This window comes from Taudactylus pleione, unplaced genomic scaffold (genome assembly GCF_031769625.1).
Source record: "Taudactylus pleione unplaced genomic scaffold, aTauple2 ptg000066l, whole genome shotgun sequence".
Lineage (NCBI taxonomy): Eukaryota > Metazoa > Chordata > Amphibia > Anura > Myobatrachidae > Taudactylus > Taudactylus pleione.
In genome coordinates, this window is record NW_028284468.1 from 34,319,760 (window position 1) to 34,335,798 (window position 16,039).

The following is a 16,039-nucleotide window of genomic DNA, read 5'->3' on the forward strand; positions in this document are numbered from 1 at the left end:
GCAGGCTAACACGTTTATTTTTTTCACAATGGGGTTGAAGAGCACCCCTGAACGAGGCAGCAGCCCCTTGATAAATGAGACACAGGTAGCACAGCACCCCTGCGCACCTACGTTGCTAACAGGCACGCACACAGACACACAAAAATAAAAATAAAATACTTTATTTTTTTCACACTGGGGGTTAATAGCACCCCTGATTGACAGAGCAGCCCCTGGAGATCACAGCAGCACAGCCAGCCCCTATAGACAACAGCCATTCAGCCCCTATGGAGTGGACAGGGCAACAGCAAGCCAGCCCCAGTATATGGACAACAACAAGCCCCACCCCCTATGGACATAAGCAGCCAGTCCCTGACACAACAGTAGCCAGCCCCTACGCACAGCAGAATAGAACAGCACAGAACAGCACAGCACAGCTCCCAGCTCCCTCCCTCTTCAATCTCCACAGCCGGAATGAAATGGCGGCGATCACGGGACCTTTATAGAGTCCAAAACCCATGAGAATCCGACAGCGGGATGATGATGTTTTGCCTCGTTTTGAGATCAGAGTCAGGCGGGAAAACCCGAGCTGACTCGGATCCCCTAAGTTTGGATGTGTTCGGATCTCTGAGATCCGAACCCGCTCATCTCTAATATCAAACTGGGTTTAATGAAACAATTTGTAGAAGCATTGGACAAGTCAGGCGATTGTTTCACATATATTTGTCGAACATTTCCATCTCTTAGTATTGAAAAATGAAAGGCAGGAATTTTTGACGGCCCACAGATACGGAAACTGGTGAAGGATCCAAATGTTACCACATCTATGACTGAAACCGAATCTGAAGCATGGCTGAGTTATGTGTCTGTCATTCAAATTTTTTTAGGCAATCATAAGGCAGACAACCATCATGAATTAATCCACAATATGCTAAATTGTTACGATAAAGTAGGTGCCAACATGAGTATTAAAGTAAATTTTTGTACTGCCATTTAAATCACTTCCCGTCCAATCTAGGAGATTTAAGCAAAGAACAGGGTGAACAATTCCACCAGGATATTCAGGTAATGGAAGAAAGATATCAAGGAAGGTGGGATCGTCACATGATGGCCGATTACTGTTGGAGTCTGCAGAGGGAATGCCCGCAACAAGAATACAAAAGAAAATCCTACAAAAAACGGTTCTCATAGCATCCTAACAATTATGTATGGAATTATCCTGTGTCTTTTTATAACACTTTACGAATCAAATTTAATCTTTTTAACTATTTTTGACATTGTTTCATTTAATTTTACATAAATATTAAAGACATATGCATATCTCAAATACTAGAACCAATTGAAAAATGAGCATGGCATATTCAGGATCAGGAACACAAAATAAATCCAAATCGACTCCTAAATCCCTGGCAACAGATTGACTGTTCCCCAGTGTTATCCTTATTCCTATAGCACCGTTATCTGGTCTTCTGACCTGCAGCCTTTTGTGTTTAGACATTTTTACAAACCTTCTACAACTGCATTGCCCAAAAGAAGTAGTAAGCTTTCAATGCCTTTATAAAGATCTTACCTTTGTGTATACTTAATATTCTATGACTCTATCTACTGTCAATGGGGTCCACAATCCACTTTCCCAGAATATCTTAATTTATCTCCTTCCATTAGATAGAAGATTAATAGTAATATGCCATTTTATTAATGGCAAGGGAAACTCCATCCGGAAATGCTAAAGGCAAGAAACATGCAGATGTCCACAATGGTAAAATTGCTATAGCCTCTCTGCCACATCCTCTATATACTTTAATGCTTTCATTATTGTTGTTGTCTGTAAAAAGCATTGTTTAGTCCCTGTAATACTACTATAAAAATGCATCAATATGCTCTTGACTCTGTTTGCCAGTAGAATAAATATTTGCATTTTGCTTTATGGTTACAAGGAAATCTATCTATTGCGTGCAACTCTCAGAGGCCATCTAACCACTAAATTATTTCCTGTAAAAATTACCCATTCTTTTCTTAGACACCCCAACCCTATAATCAGATTCAGCCTGACCTCTTTATGCTATGAGCCCCATATAATGACTAACTGTTGTTAGCCCTGCAGAGAACATTTACTATAGCACTGGGAACAATGTAGTAAGGAAATTAAAATACCTTTTTTAAATTGGAATATTACATGTCACACATCTCCTCCTGACATGCACCTGGCAGATGGCCACACAGAGGAACATAGAGTAAATAAATACAGGGCATACAAAGTAAGTGTGCCAATCTTTCCGCTATATTTGCCTTAGTATACAGACCTCAATGTTTTTCATTAATGCAATGGCTACATTTATCATTTGCATAATTCTGCCCCCTTAATTGAAATTGCCTCACTGTAATTATGGCTTGTGTATTATTACTGTGATACCCACACTATGACCAACAGAGGTCACATGAGTGCTGAATGGGTCAGTTGTACTCTCATTAGATTAATTTAATTGGAGGAAAATGTAATGTCCTCATTAGATTTGGCTGCAAACATTTTTTACTTGCAGTGACCACTGGTATCTCTTTATCTATTGCTGATTTCCACTCACACTTATTGTTGCTTGACTTTGCCTCCTGTATATTTTGGGGTTCACAGAATGTGATATTTGCAAACTCCTCATAATATCTTTCCACTATTTGATCTTGCAAAAGTTATTTTCTGTGGTTGTTAATCCACATTGGTAGATTCTTTTTTAAGCATATCTCCAGCTGCTGGCATGTCCAGTGACACATAGTTGTTCTGCAATTCCAATTCCATCTTTGCTTTAAGTGGTGCTGTTTCTTGGAATATAACATCTCTTGACTTTATAAGCTTCCTCCTTTTGGAGTCCCAAAGTATGTATCCTTTGCTCTCTTGGCAATATCCAAGATTAATGCTTCACGTATTTGGTATCTAGTTTATATCTCTTCTCCTTTGGGATGTGTTCATACGCAATACATCCAAAGCCTCTGAGATGTTTAATACTTGTTTTTTTTCCAGACAATGCCTCTATTAGTGTTTTGTCTTTTAGAGCAATTGTGGGAGCACGATTCTTCAGATACACCATTGTAGACACTGCTTCTGCTAAAAAACATTTATTCAGGCCTGCATCCTTCAGCATAAATCGAGCCTTCTCCACTATGGTACAATTTTCACACACACCTTTCTGCTGAAGCATTTATGCAAGGGTCAGTTGATGTTCAATGCCATGCTTTTTAAGGAAAATTTAAAAATTTTTGTTTAGATATTATCCTCCATTGTCAGACTTTAAGACCTTTAGTTTGTGATTAGTTTAAGTTTCTACTGATCTCTTGTAGTCTGCAATTGTACTCATTACTTCATTATTTTCTTTGATTAACTAAATGTGTGTCATTCTGGTGAATTTAAGAAGTATCTGTAACTACTTATCAATTTTGCTTCCATCGGACCACACAAATCTGCATGCATCAGTTCCAGGGGTGCCTCAGCTCTGGTCACTGATTTTAGAAAGGGGCAATGGCCTTGTTTGCCTATTATACAGCTTTCACAGATTGGTCAGTCTGTGTCAGTCCTGGATATTCCTGTCATAATTCCACCTAGAAGTTTCTGAATGCTGTCGAATCCAAGATTACCTAGCCTTCTGTGCCAAAATTCCATTGTTTGTGAGTCATAACATAGCACTGCTCTGTCTCAAGGACATACAGTTGTCAGCACCAGGTACCTGTTGCTATTACAGTCCCTCTTTTGTTTCGCAGAACACACTTTCCTTTTGAAAATTAGACTTTAAATCCTTTCTGCTCCAGGACGTTATGGATATGAGAATTGTCCCCATGTCTGGTACATATAGCACATCTTAGATTTCTGTGACTTTGGTTTCACCTCTTAATCTTAGGTGGGTTGTGGCTTTTCCAACTTTTGTAGATGTAAGTACTTTAGCTCCTATTCCTTTTCAGTGTAATGAACCACTCCTGAATGCTTCTGAAATGTCTAGTATCACCTGAGTTAATATGCCAGCAATCTCTTCTGTGACACTTAAAGATGACTAATTCTTTCTGTTACTTATTTTTCTGTGTAGCACTCGCATTTCTTAGTTAGCATTTACATGCTTTATGGCGTGTCTTATGACATACATAACACTTGTACTTGAATTTTCTGGGCTTTGCATCTTTAGTGTATTATGCAGTATACTCAGCACTTAATTCAACTGGCAAACTTTCTTGGGAATATAGCAGTTTTGTACGATCTCTGTAGATAGCTTGGCTGTATTAGCTTCTAGTGCTACCACTAGAAAATCAAATTCAGACATTAAGTTCTGAAGCCATGGCTATCTCCTCGTCTAAACTTGGAGTCCTACAGGCATTAATTGTTGAGATATGGACTTCATCCTATCGATGTAGTCACTCATACTTTTGCTTTCATTTAACTTAGTGTTAAACAATATTCACCTCAGATTAATTCTTCTGAGACCCTTGTCCTTATATGCTGCCTGCAGTGCTGTCCATGTGTCATGTGCTGACACTTTCCCAAGAATGATCGAATAAATGTGTTGTTCAACACTCAAACCTATTGTTCCCATGGCTACATCATCTGGGTTTGGACTAACATCCAGTTTAACTGTAACTTTCCACAGTTTATCACGTTTAAGTTGCATTTCCATCGTGAACTACCATGTGGCATAGTTCTCTGATCCTTTAAGTTTATTAAAGCTCATCATGGATGCAGCTATTGTATCAATGTTTGCATACTGACACACTCTGCAGCTTCACTGGTTAGCATTTCAGTAATACAGTGTTCTATGGTGCCTGAGGTGTCTGGGTGCCTGGTTCTATAACTCGTTGATATGTGTATGCTAGTTGTTATTAGCAGACACCAGCAGGTAATAGTTTGGTAGACATGCCAAGCGGAAACATTAACCAGGAACTAGTGTTTATTGTAGTGCTCAGTGATAGTATAGCCATACTCACAGTTCTGTATACAGATAGCAATCATGGAGCGAAGCATGCAACGGATTAATGCAGAGCAAATAGCGGACCAGCTGGTCAAGTATGTAGACAGGCTCATAGGACAAATACAGGAATCTACAGGGTACCCGCGGAACAGAGTAGTACTGTACACGTGTGATTGGAGCACACACATCTTGGGCTCCTGTATTAGCTGCAACTCGCAGGCTATTATATTTGGCCCCAGATGTTTGTTATTCTCAGAGACATTAATACCTTTATTGTGGCTTTTGTGTTATGAGATACTGCAGCCAGTTTGTGTAAACCTTTTACCTATTTACCTTAAGTGAATACATTTTTTGTGCTCAAGTATTTAGTAGGCATTAAGGGCCTGAATCGCTATTCTGCTTATACGCACGCAATGCAGTTGCAAATATCAACGGTGGTATGTAAATGTCTGCATTCGCATTGCGATCGCAGCCTAACATAAGGATACCCACTTCCCCTTACTCTCATCCGTATACTTCTGCTATATAGCAAAACAATCGGTAACATTGAGTAACGTTGGACCCAGACGCACAGTTAAGGCAGGTCAGACCTCACCAAGGAATTGCTTACCTTAGCGCATGCTATGAGGCCTCAGGCTGTATCTGGTATCACAGTGGATAATTTATGCATGCCCATGCAACGGCATTGAAATGCACTGGCACGCCTGCGTTTTCCTGACCACACCCCGTCACCACCCACAAATGGCACTTCCTGTCAATCACTCTAAGATGGGTCTGCGTATCCTCTGCGATCGCAGTCCCGATTGCGTTCGCAGTACGCAGCAATTGGCCGATTGCGTGCGTATAAGCAACTACGATCCTTTCTGAATCAGGCCCTAAGTTTCTTGTTTTTTTGTTAGGTAAATTCCACAATTTTCTTGTACATTGTTGGCAATATCCTTTGTAAGTATGAATGCAACTTGACCTCACGTAAAAAAAAAACAAAAAAAAACCTAAATTAACCATTTACATTTTTAGTTGTGTAAAGAAAGCTCATAATGTGACTTCATCTTTAATACCCCTAAAGACTACAAAGACATACTTAACCTTAAGATTGAACTTATTAAATTCAAATCATATATTTTCAGTTAGCTCATCAGCAGGAAAAAATGACTACCTAATAAAGGGATAATCTGGTAGTCCAGACAAAGTGACTTGATGACATCAATTGCTGGCACAGTACTAAAAATCCGGAGGAGCCTATAAGTCTGCTCCAAAGGACCACTGCTCAATTTCAAGTTTGGCTGTGGTTAAATAATTATTCTCCTGATTTTGATGTACAAATAAAGTGGTTTTCTGAGAAGTAGACTAAATGTGACATCCAGGAAAATAGAACGTCCATCTATAAGATCCTATATGTTTCACAGCTCATTTCAGCAGTTCCTGGTATTTTCTAGGAAGAGGCAGATAACGGATTGATTTAGTTAGATGCACGATGTTCTGCTTCACAGTTTCCAAAAATCAACTCTTAACATATTACACAGCATGAGCATAGTATATCTGGTTTGGATGCATTTTATAAAATATACAATTATCGTAGCTATTTTTATTAAAGAAGAAATCCAACTAAAACTTTAAATTTACTACTTGGTTGAAGTCAGAATTTTAGGATAAAAAACAGATTTGTGCATTTTATCCGATATGCAGGTGTCCTCAAAGTACAGTATTGGATCGTCCACTACTGCTCTGCAAACACTCACCTGATTTACACAAATTGTGGTGTCTTTAATACCCTCCCTTATATACTCCCCAAACGCATGTCTTTCTGATGAAGTAACCATGTGTAAGAACTGACAATGTATATAACCTGTTAACATTTTGATAAATTGTATTTTTATATTTACTTTAGTATACAATTTTCATGTTTTATACAGTATATTGATGTCTGTGTAAGTGGGAGTGAGAATGATCTGGACTTTTTCCTGTCTTTAATACCAAAGAATTTTCATTCCCTAACGCTAATTAACCTAGACATGGAATGGGAGATTTACAAAATGGCGGCTTTATCTCTTTTTTGGTGCTTTTATCAGTGTATGAAACCTGCACGATTGCTAAAGGAGAAACCATTAGAAAAACGGAAAAAAAATCACCATTTTAAAAAATGCCATTTTAAAAATCGCCATCCCATCTTAAGAAGAATACAAACTGCAAAATGCATCAATTTGCAGTTTGGAAAACCGCCAAAAAAATAAAACAACAGGCAAATTAGATGGTTGTAACAGGGGAGATACAGTAGGTCAGAAGAACGCATGCTGTTTGGGCATCTGGCCAATCATCACATGGGATCCACAATGCTCTTATTTTGATGACAGTCATTATTTATTGATTAAGGGGCAAAAATCATTGTTATCTGATTGGGTCAAAATAATTTTTTTGAATATATTATGGGACCACGTTACAGATGTGTCCTTGTACACATATCCCATTTACGCCATATGGCGAGAGATGTCTGGTGTGATTCCCATACTGCATACTTTTTCCTCAATTTTGATAAAAAAAATTTCAGTTTTGCATTATAGTGTACTTGGGGCCTGAATCAGCAAGGAACGCAGATGCGAATGCAATAGCGATCACGCACGCAGTCTTACTGCGATAGTATGCTAATCCATTGCGATCGCAATGCAATCTCAGCACAACATAAGGACGCCCACTTTACCTTATACTTATCCACAGGGCCGGACTGGGACTAAAAATAGGCCCTGGCATTTAAAGAGCGCACAGGCCCAACTCACGTCAGCATCTGGCTCCTGGCATAGACATTTCCCCTTACTATTCCTGACCCCTCACACTTCTTAGTCTATGCTCTCACAAATATAATTAATATTAGAACAACATACAAGTACACACCTTTCTCTGTATTAAGATACATACAACAGAGCACATCCTGCAGGGGATTCAAACATGTGAAATAGTCAAACATTTGGTATTTTATTGGTTCTGTTATTAAGTTGTGTACACACCTATAGATATATCTGTCCAATCTGTGTAGTGGGACAGAATATCTGGTAATGTATGGGAGCAAATAACAACAGAAATTTGCTCCCAGATGCTGGAAAATGGACCAGATTTTCCTTCCCACTAGATAGATTGGACAGATATATATATAGGTGTGTACACAGCCTTAGGTTAAGTTGGCACTTCACTGGTGTAGGTCACACACAAAGCAAAGAGAATGCATTTTCCCAATTCACCAAGCCCTAGTTTAGCAGTTGTAGAAGATTAGATAGTGTTCACTGTAGGAATTTTTTAGGGCAGGGGTGCTGAATGCAGAGGACACATCTGTACACACCAAATTCAGAGCCCTAACCACACATTTTGACAAAAGAGCATTTGAACTGCCATCCACAGGTGAAGTAGGGAGATGCGTACCGTAGGCATGCGCAAAAACATTTAGGTGTGGTCTCACCGGGAAGGGGCGTAACCACATAATAGTACCCCCAATTCAAATTATGCCACACAGTTGTGCCTCTTACTGACATTATTATTATCCTCTATTTATAAGTCGCCAAAAGTGTTCCGCAATGCCTTTCAATGTACATAAACAAATACAGTAAGTGAACAAGAAACCAGTGACTTACAGTACAATACAGGACAAGAATATGCATATGCTGCAAAATAAGCCTCAGGGAGTCAGCAATCAAGTGTTACTGTAGATGCCGTTATGAGGAGTAAGGAGTAGAAGAAAGTATTAGGAGAAGCATATGAGGAACGAGGGCCTTGCTAATGAGAGCTTACATCTAAAGAAATTACACCGCACAGTAGTGTCCCTTCATCACATTACACCACACAGAAGTGTCCCTTATTCACATTACGTCACACAGTAGTGCCCCTTTTTCACGTTATATCACACAGTAGTGTCCCATATTTACGTTACGTCACACAGTAGTGTCCCTTAGTCACATTACACCACACTACACAGTAGTGTCCTTATTCATGTTACGTCACAGAGTAGTGTCCTTTAGTCACGTTACGTCACAGTAGTGTTCCTTTTTCACATTACGTCACACAGTATTGTCCCTTATTTATATAACATCAGACAGTAGTGTTTCCTAGTCACATTACACCACACGGTAGTGTCCCTTCATCACACTACACAGTAGTGTCCCTTTTTCACATTACGTCACACAGTAGAGCCCATTCACGTTATGCCACCCAGAACCTATTCACATTATGCCACATTAGTAGTGCCCCCTTTATATTATGCTACACAGCAATGCCCCTTATACATTATGACACACAAGATTGCCCCTTATAACACATTATGTCACACAGACAATAATACCTTGGCATCTGCAGATGGCGTCTGTCAGCAAATCATGAGGTGTCCGAAGATGGCGTCCACTCAGCTTCCCACTTGCCCCTGCCACGCTTTTCATCCCTGGGCCGGCAGCATAATGAAGTCAACGCGGCCGCACATGACACCCCAGTGACTCCGCCCTGTCCTCAGCACGGTGCCGCCGGGCAGTCCTGCAGGCAGCTCACAAGAGCTGTCAAAATGCCGTCCGGCCAATCCTCCGGGCCTACTCCAGGGCCCAGCCCCCACCGTGCATCTCATACCCAACCGTGTCATGACCATAGGCAAAATTAGACATTTGGTAATGGGTGGTCCCAGTTCCAACCCCTCACCAGAACTTGTGTTACTTTAGAAGTCTGGCACTTTGTTTCATGGCTATTAGTTAGACAGCAAAGATTTCTAGCCTAATCTCTATTACCAGGTCATACTAACTGACTTCTGGTTGTGGTGAATGGCCAAGGTCAAAACAGCCTACTGTTCACTCTAGGGTGAACAGCAGACAGGGCAAAATCTGGGAGAAGGGGCTCTTCTGCTCGCTCCCGAAAGTGGGATGTGGACATTCAGGGAGGGGATGTGCCTTCATTGCACTTATTCGTGAGAGGGAAAACATCACAGCTAATAGGATTCAGCCCTGAGTGTGAGTTTTAGGGAGGGTAAAGATAGGGACATTTAGGAAGTACATGGAGGCTTAGGACAGGACACTGAGAGCTGGGATACTGAGGGGGAATTACAGGGAGGCTGAGGGCAGGGTAACTAAGTGGGAATTACAGGGAGACTGAGGGCAAGGACACTGAGGGGGGAATTACAGGGAGGCTAAGGGCAGGGACACCGAGGGTGAGTTACAGGGAGGCTGAGGGCAGGGACGCTGAAGGGAAATTACAGGGGGGCAGAGGGTGAGTTACAAGGATACTGAGGGTGAATTACAGGGAGGCTGAGGGCAGGGATACTGAGGGGAAATTACAGAGAAGCTGAGGGCAGTAACACTAAGGGGGAATTACATGGAGGCTGAATGCAAGGACACTGAGGGGAAATTACAGGGAGTCTGAGGGCTGGGACACTGAAGGGGAATTACAGGGAGGCTGAGGGCAGGGACACTAAGGGGGAATTACAGGGAGGCTGAGGGCAGTAACACTAAGGGTGAGTTACAGGGAGGCTGAGGGCAGGGATACTGAGGGGGAATTACAGAGAAGCTGAGGGCAGGGATACTGAGGGGGAATTATAGGGTAGCTGAGGGCAGTGACACTAAGGGGGAATTACAGGGAGGCTGAGGGCAGTAACACTAAGGGTGAGTTACAGGGAGGCTGAGGGCAGGGATACTGAGGGGAAATTACAGAGAAGCTGAGGGCAGTAACACTAAGGGGGAATTACATGGAGGCTGAATGCAAGGACACTGAGGGGAAATTACAGGGAGGCTGAGGGCAGGGACACTGAGGGTGAGTTACAGGGAGGCTGAGGGCTGGGACACCGAGGGCTGGGACACAAAGGGGGATTATAGGGAGGCTGAGAGCAGGAACATTGTGGGGAAATTACAGGGAGGTGAGGGCAGGGACACTGAATGCAGGGACACTGAATGCTGTGAATACCTAGAGCCATGGCACCTATGAGGTCGGGGCACTGTACTGACAGCACACTGGTAACTCCTCCCTGTGTATCAGGTGTGCTGTGATGAGCGCCCTCTCTCACTTATTGCAGAGTTCTAGGAAGTGGCAGCCGGTCCCCAAACTCCCCAAGTTGTGCCGTCGATGACTGTGAGCTGTGGGCTCCAGTACTCCTTGGGCCCGATTCAGAGTGGGCACACTGCACATACTGAGACTAAGCGCACAGCGTGTAACTGGAGGAAAAAAAAGACAGCCGGCAGGGGACATGCAGCTCAGGACAGGCGGAGCTACTAGTCTCAGTCCTCCCAGTCCTGACCAGAAGGGCCAAGGTGGAGGCGAAGGTCTATTCAGTGGCTGCAATGTTGCAACATAGAGTTGCCAACTCACAGACGCTTTCTGGATAGCACCCGACCAGATTCACATTGCCATGAGGCTTGGCCGCGTCATGACGCTTCATGACGTCATTGCGCAATGACGTGGCCGCGCATTAGTGAAACCTGAACCTGGCGCCACCCGGGAGATGGTGCGCTGCAGTGTAAGCATGAGCTCAGCCAAACCAGCCCATCCGGCCATCGGCCCTTCTGGCATTTGCCAGAAGTGCCCGCTGGCCAGTCCGGCCCTGCATATCCGTAATGTTTGGCAGGACTGCTAAAACATCGGTACAATCGAGTACCATTGCAGCCTCTCACACACACTTGCACAAGCTCTGACCTAACTAACTTCAGCGCACACTAAGAAGCCTCAGGCTGCGTATGGCATTGCAGTGGCTAATTTATGCACGCCCCTGCAATGGCTTTCATTCGCACTGGTACATCTGCGTTCGGCCAACACCCCCCACTGTTACCACCCACATGGCACTTCCTGTTAATCACTCTGTGATGGGTCTGCATAGCCGCTGCGATCGCAGTCCTGATCGCAATGGCTAGCACGTGCATACACATGTGCAGTACATAACAAAAGGCAGATTGCGTGCATATTAGCAACTACGTTCCTTGCTGAATCAGGCAGGTACTTAGCATTAGTTTTTTTGTCGCAAAGAAATTGGTATGAAGTCAATGCATGGCGCGGGTCACTCCTACGAGACCTGTCTTTTCCCTTCTTACACAGAATGTGTATTTTTTTCTCAATTTTGGTACTTTTTCTCAATTTTGCCTTTTAGTTCACAAATATTGTTCTAGGTACTTATGATTATTTATTTTTTTCATCGCATAGGAATTTGTATAAAGTCGTAGATTAAGCATAACGATGCCGGCACAGGTCACTTATATTGAATGTGTCTTTTGCCTGTTTAACCTAAATTGTACAATTTTTCCTCAGCTTTACTACTTTTTCCTCAGCTTTGCTACTATTTCCTCAGCTTTGCTACTATTTCCTCAGCTTTGCTACGTTTTCCTTAGCTTTGCTACTATTTCCTCAGCTTTGCTTCTATTTCCTCAGCTTTGCTACTATTTCCTCAGCTTTGCTACTTTTTCCTCAGCTTTGCTACTATTTCCTCAGCTTTGCTACGTTTTCCTCAATTTTGCATCTTAGTTCGCTTATTGGGCCTGATACAGATTTCTACGCAAATGCCTGTGTTTACGTAGAATGCGTGAAAGCAGCACTGCACCCACACTGCGATTTATTTGCAATTATGCTTGCACAGAGGATACACAAGTGACTGACAGGTAGTCAGCATTTGGGGGTGGTTAGGCAAACGAAGGCGTGTCAGGACCGTTTAAACTGTTTCATGGGCATGCATAAATTAGCCATTGCGATATCCTTTGCAGAGTGAGAGCTCTCAGTATGTTGGGAGAGCTGCAGTGTTTGAGAAAGGTCAGACTTAAGCTGCCCATCCAATACTAGATGCGGGGACGACAGCACGATTATCACATCATAATCGTGCCGTCGTCCCCCTAGGGGTGAAGTGCATACACTGAACGTTCAGTGTATGCAGATCAATCATCCCCGAACATGGCAACCTGACGGTGGTCATCAGGTTGACCGCCATGTTCGGGTGATGATAGATGTTAAAAATGACCAGCGGCACACGCATCGCTGGTCGTTTTTAACATTTTACTGCCCGATTTGTGGACGATTTGCAAGCGATTGCACGATAACGATGTCGTTATCGTGCAATCGCCTATCAAAATTGCCTAGTGGATTGGCAGCATTACTCAGAAGCTGCATGGCTGCCAGAACTGATTTGATGTTCCAGATGGTCACGCTGTTGCACATCGTTGGATAGATATGAGAAGGCAGCAGTGGGCATCCTTATGCTCGGTTAAGTTTTGGAGACATTGGCATATTTTTGCTATTGCGATCCGTGAGAGATTGCAGCTGCCATGTCATTTGCGTACAGGTCTTGAATCAGGCCCATAGTGTACTAGGTACTTAAGATTCATTTTTTGTTGCAGCTCGGTATCAAAGTCAGTGGGGTGCTCAATGGGGCTACTTGGTGCTATTTAAGGATAGGTGTATGTAGACACATCTGTAATAAACAGTACAATTAAGAGAGCAATATTATTTATTAAGTATATTATTAGAGCAATATTAACTGATTGCTCGATAATTAATTATCCAACTCACTAGAAACAACAGTGTTGGATACAAAATCACCGGCGGTTTTGCTAGTGCAGCGAGCACACGTGTGTAAAGAGCGAGTGGGCATCTCATTCCCCACCTGGTTCGGCATACAATATTTCGTTTTTTATTACTTTTTTTATACATATTTTGTTGTTTTTACTGTTTTATGTTTGGTTTTAGAAATGTATTCTTGACTTCAGGATGAAGACATACTTGTATTTGCAGCACTTTTTCAAAAAAGTTGTTACTGAAAGAATTATAAATTTAGTTTTTAAAACATATTTTTAAACATATATTTAAAACAAGAAAACAAAAATAAAACTAAGAGTTTATTCCCTTTTTATTATTTTGTTTTATTTTTATACCTTAAGGGACAAGAATCGATGTTATGACAGTTGGAATTACTGTCGTACTAAATGAGTATACTTATGGTGAAGTATAGCATGGGATATGAGATACCCCACTGGTTCACCATGTTGATTTTTTCCATCTGGTTGAAGGAATGTTAAACATATTTTACTCTTGTATTTCAAAATCCAAGCATCAGAAATAGGTGCATTTCTTGACAAGGTCAGAGCTGTATGAATGGGGAGCATCAAAGAGGGTTTTAGAGGTGAGGGTAAGCAGCAGGGGTGAATAAGGAGCAAGTAGAGGGCTTTACAGAAAGGCTCAGTGGAAGAATGTGAAGAATAACTCTTCCGCCATATTTAGGTCAGATTGCAGAGAGGATAGTAGTCTAACAGGCAACCAGAGAGGAAGAGATTGCAATAATGAAGGCAGTTGATGACAAGAACATGGACAATAGTATTGGTAACATCCAGGGAGAGGAAAGAGCAGAACTTTGCAATGCTGTGAAGATGGATGCAGCAGGATTGGGTGATGGAGCAAATGTAGGGAGTGAAGTTAAGGGCCGAGTTGAAAAGGTCCCCTTAGGAAGTGAGCATAGAGAACGGGGAATAGGGTGACACTATAAGCCTTAAGAGAGACTTTAGGAGGGGATGTGTGTGGTGGAAAAACAGTGTGATCTATTTGATCTTGAGGTAGATCTCAGTCATCCTAATGATGAAGAAGAGAGGCAGTCAGACACACACACAGAAGGGTCCTTATGGATTTACTGCTTACTTCAAAAAATACAGGAAAATCGCCTTTAGAAATCTTTTCAACTCCCTCTTACAGGGTGTTATTGACCCGGATACAATTTTCTCTAAAATTGTGGTGATGTGCAAAGAGGGCAAGGACCCTAATGTGACAGACACTCATGGACTGATCAAAATCCCAATACTAATATTTTACCAATATTACATTAGGGAAACTTATGAGCCACATACAAGCAAAGCTCTAGTATTTGGATAAGAGCACATTGTGAGAATACAACTGGCTAATTTTAGCCTTATTTATAAAGTTGTGAGCATCCAAAAATAAAAAAGTGGAACATTGAGAATATAACTCAATAATATATTATATATTAATTGCTCTTATTTTGAAGATTGTGGCATACCTTTATGGAATACAATGTTATATACAGGTACTTTTGAGAGATAGCAGCTATTTTATCATTCACTTACTCTGTTTTGCACATTTTGCCTTGTATTTTGCTGGCTTCCATTAAGTTTTAAGAGCTTATAATAAAAGTTACATATTAATTTATTAGATCCCTAGTGGGTTTCACTGTACTTTAACTTTTTTGTTACATTGGTATTTTGATCAGTCCGTGAGTGCCCTACATAGGAATACTGTTTCTTTTGGGCTGCTTTAAGGCTCCTAATGTATAATATACCACTATATCTACCTTCTTAATGTCGATTTGAAATTGTTTGTGAAAATCTTGGCAGTTTGGAAGCCATTATCACCTCCCTAATCCATCTTAACCAGATTGGCTTTGTCCTAGTTTGGTAAACTTTGGACAGCATGAGATGACTACATTTAATTTACCATCTACAGATCCCAAAATCACCCTCATTAATCTTTTCCTTAGATACAAGGAGGCCATTGCACAGGGTTTACTTTGTCTCACATTTTTTATTAGTAACTTCCTTTGTGGCTTTTTGCCACTATATTAAAACCTGTCTGCAGCTTGTTCCGTCATCTACTTCTCCGTTGATTGATCTTTACCTTTGCTGTGGAACTTATTGCAGCAAAACATCAGATGCAACCTGTAATGGATTTGAGCAACCACCATTTTGTTTATTAATGTTCTGAGAGGCATGGATAGGATCAGTAGTTGAAGGGTGTGCTAGTTCTTGTAGTGCCATATTGGAGGTTCCTGTGGTGCCTCCAGGTGAGTTAGCTCTCAATTAAGAAATATACAAATGTATGTGCTATTATCATGTAGCAATGCATAAATGTATGACCCAAAATGGGTGTTATTTTCATGTAGTGTTAAGACCACCAAAACAGGGACGCCATGGTGGGGATGGTGGATTAACCTTACGTTTGCAAATATATGTAATGAGGTATGGTGGAAGAGGCTGCAGGAGGGAGCTTCGTTAGCTCTTTTACTTTCCACCTTTCCAGTCCTCTCTGGTCCTCAGCCGCATTCTTGTGCTGTTGGCCCGTCCTGGCCAGCAGTGCCTCCTCTTCCTTTCTTCCTCTAGATGGCGCCTCCTATCTTCCTTCTTGACAGCGGC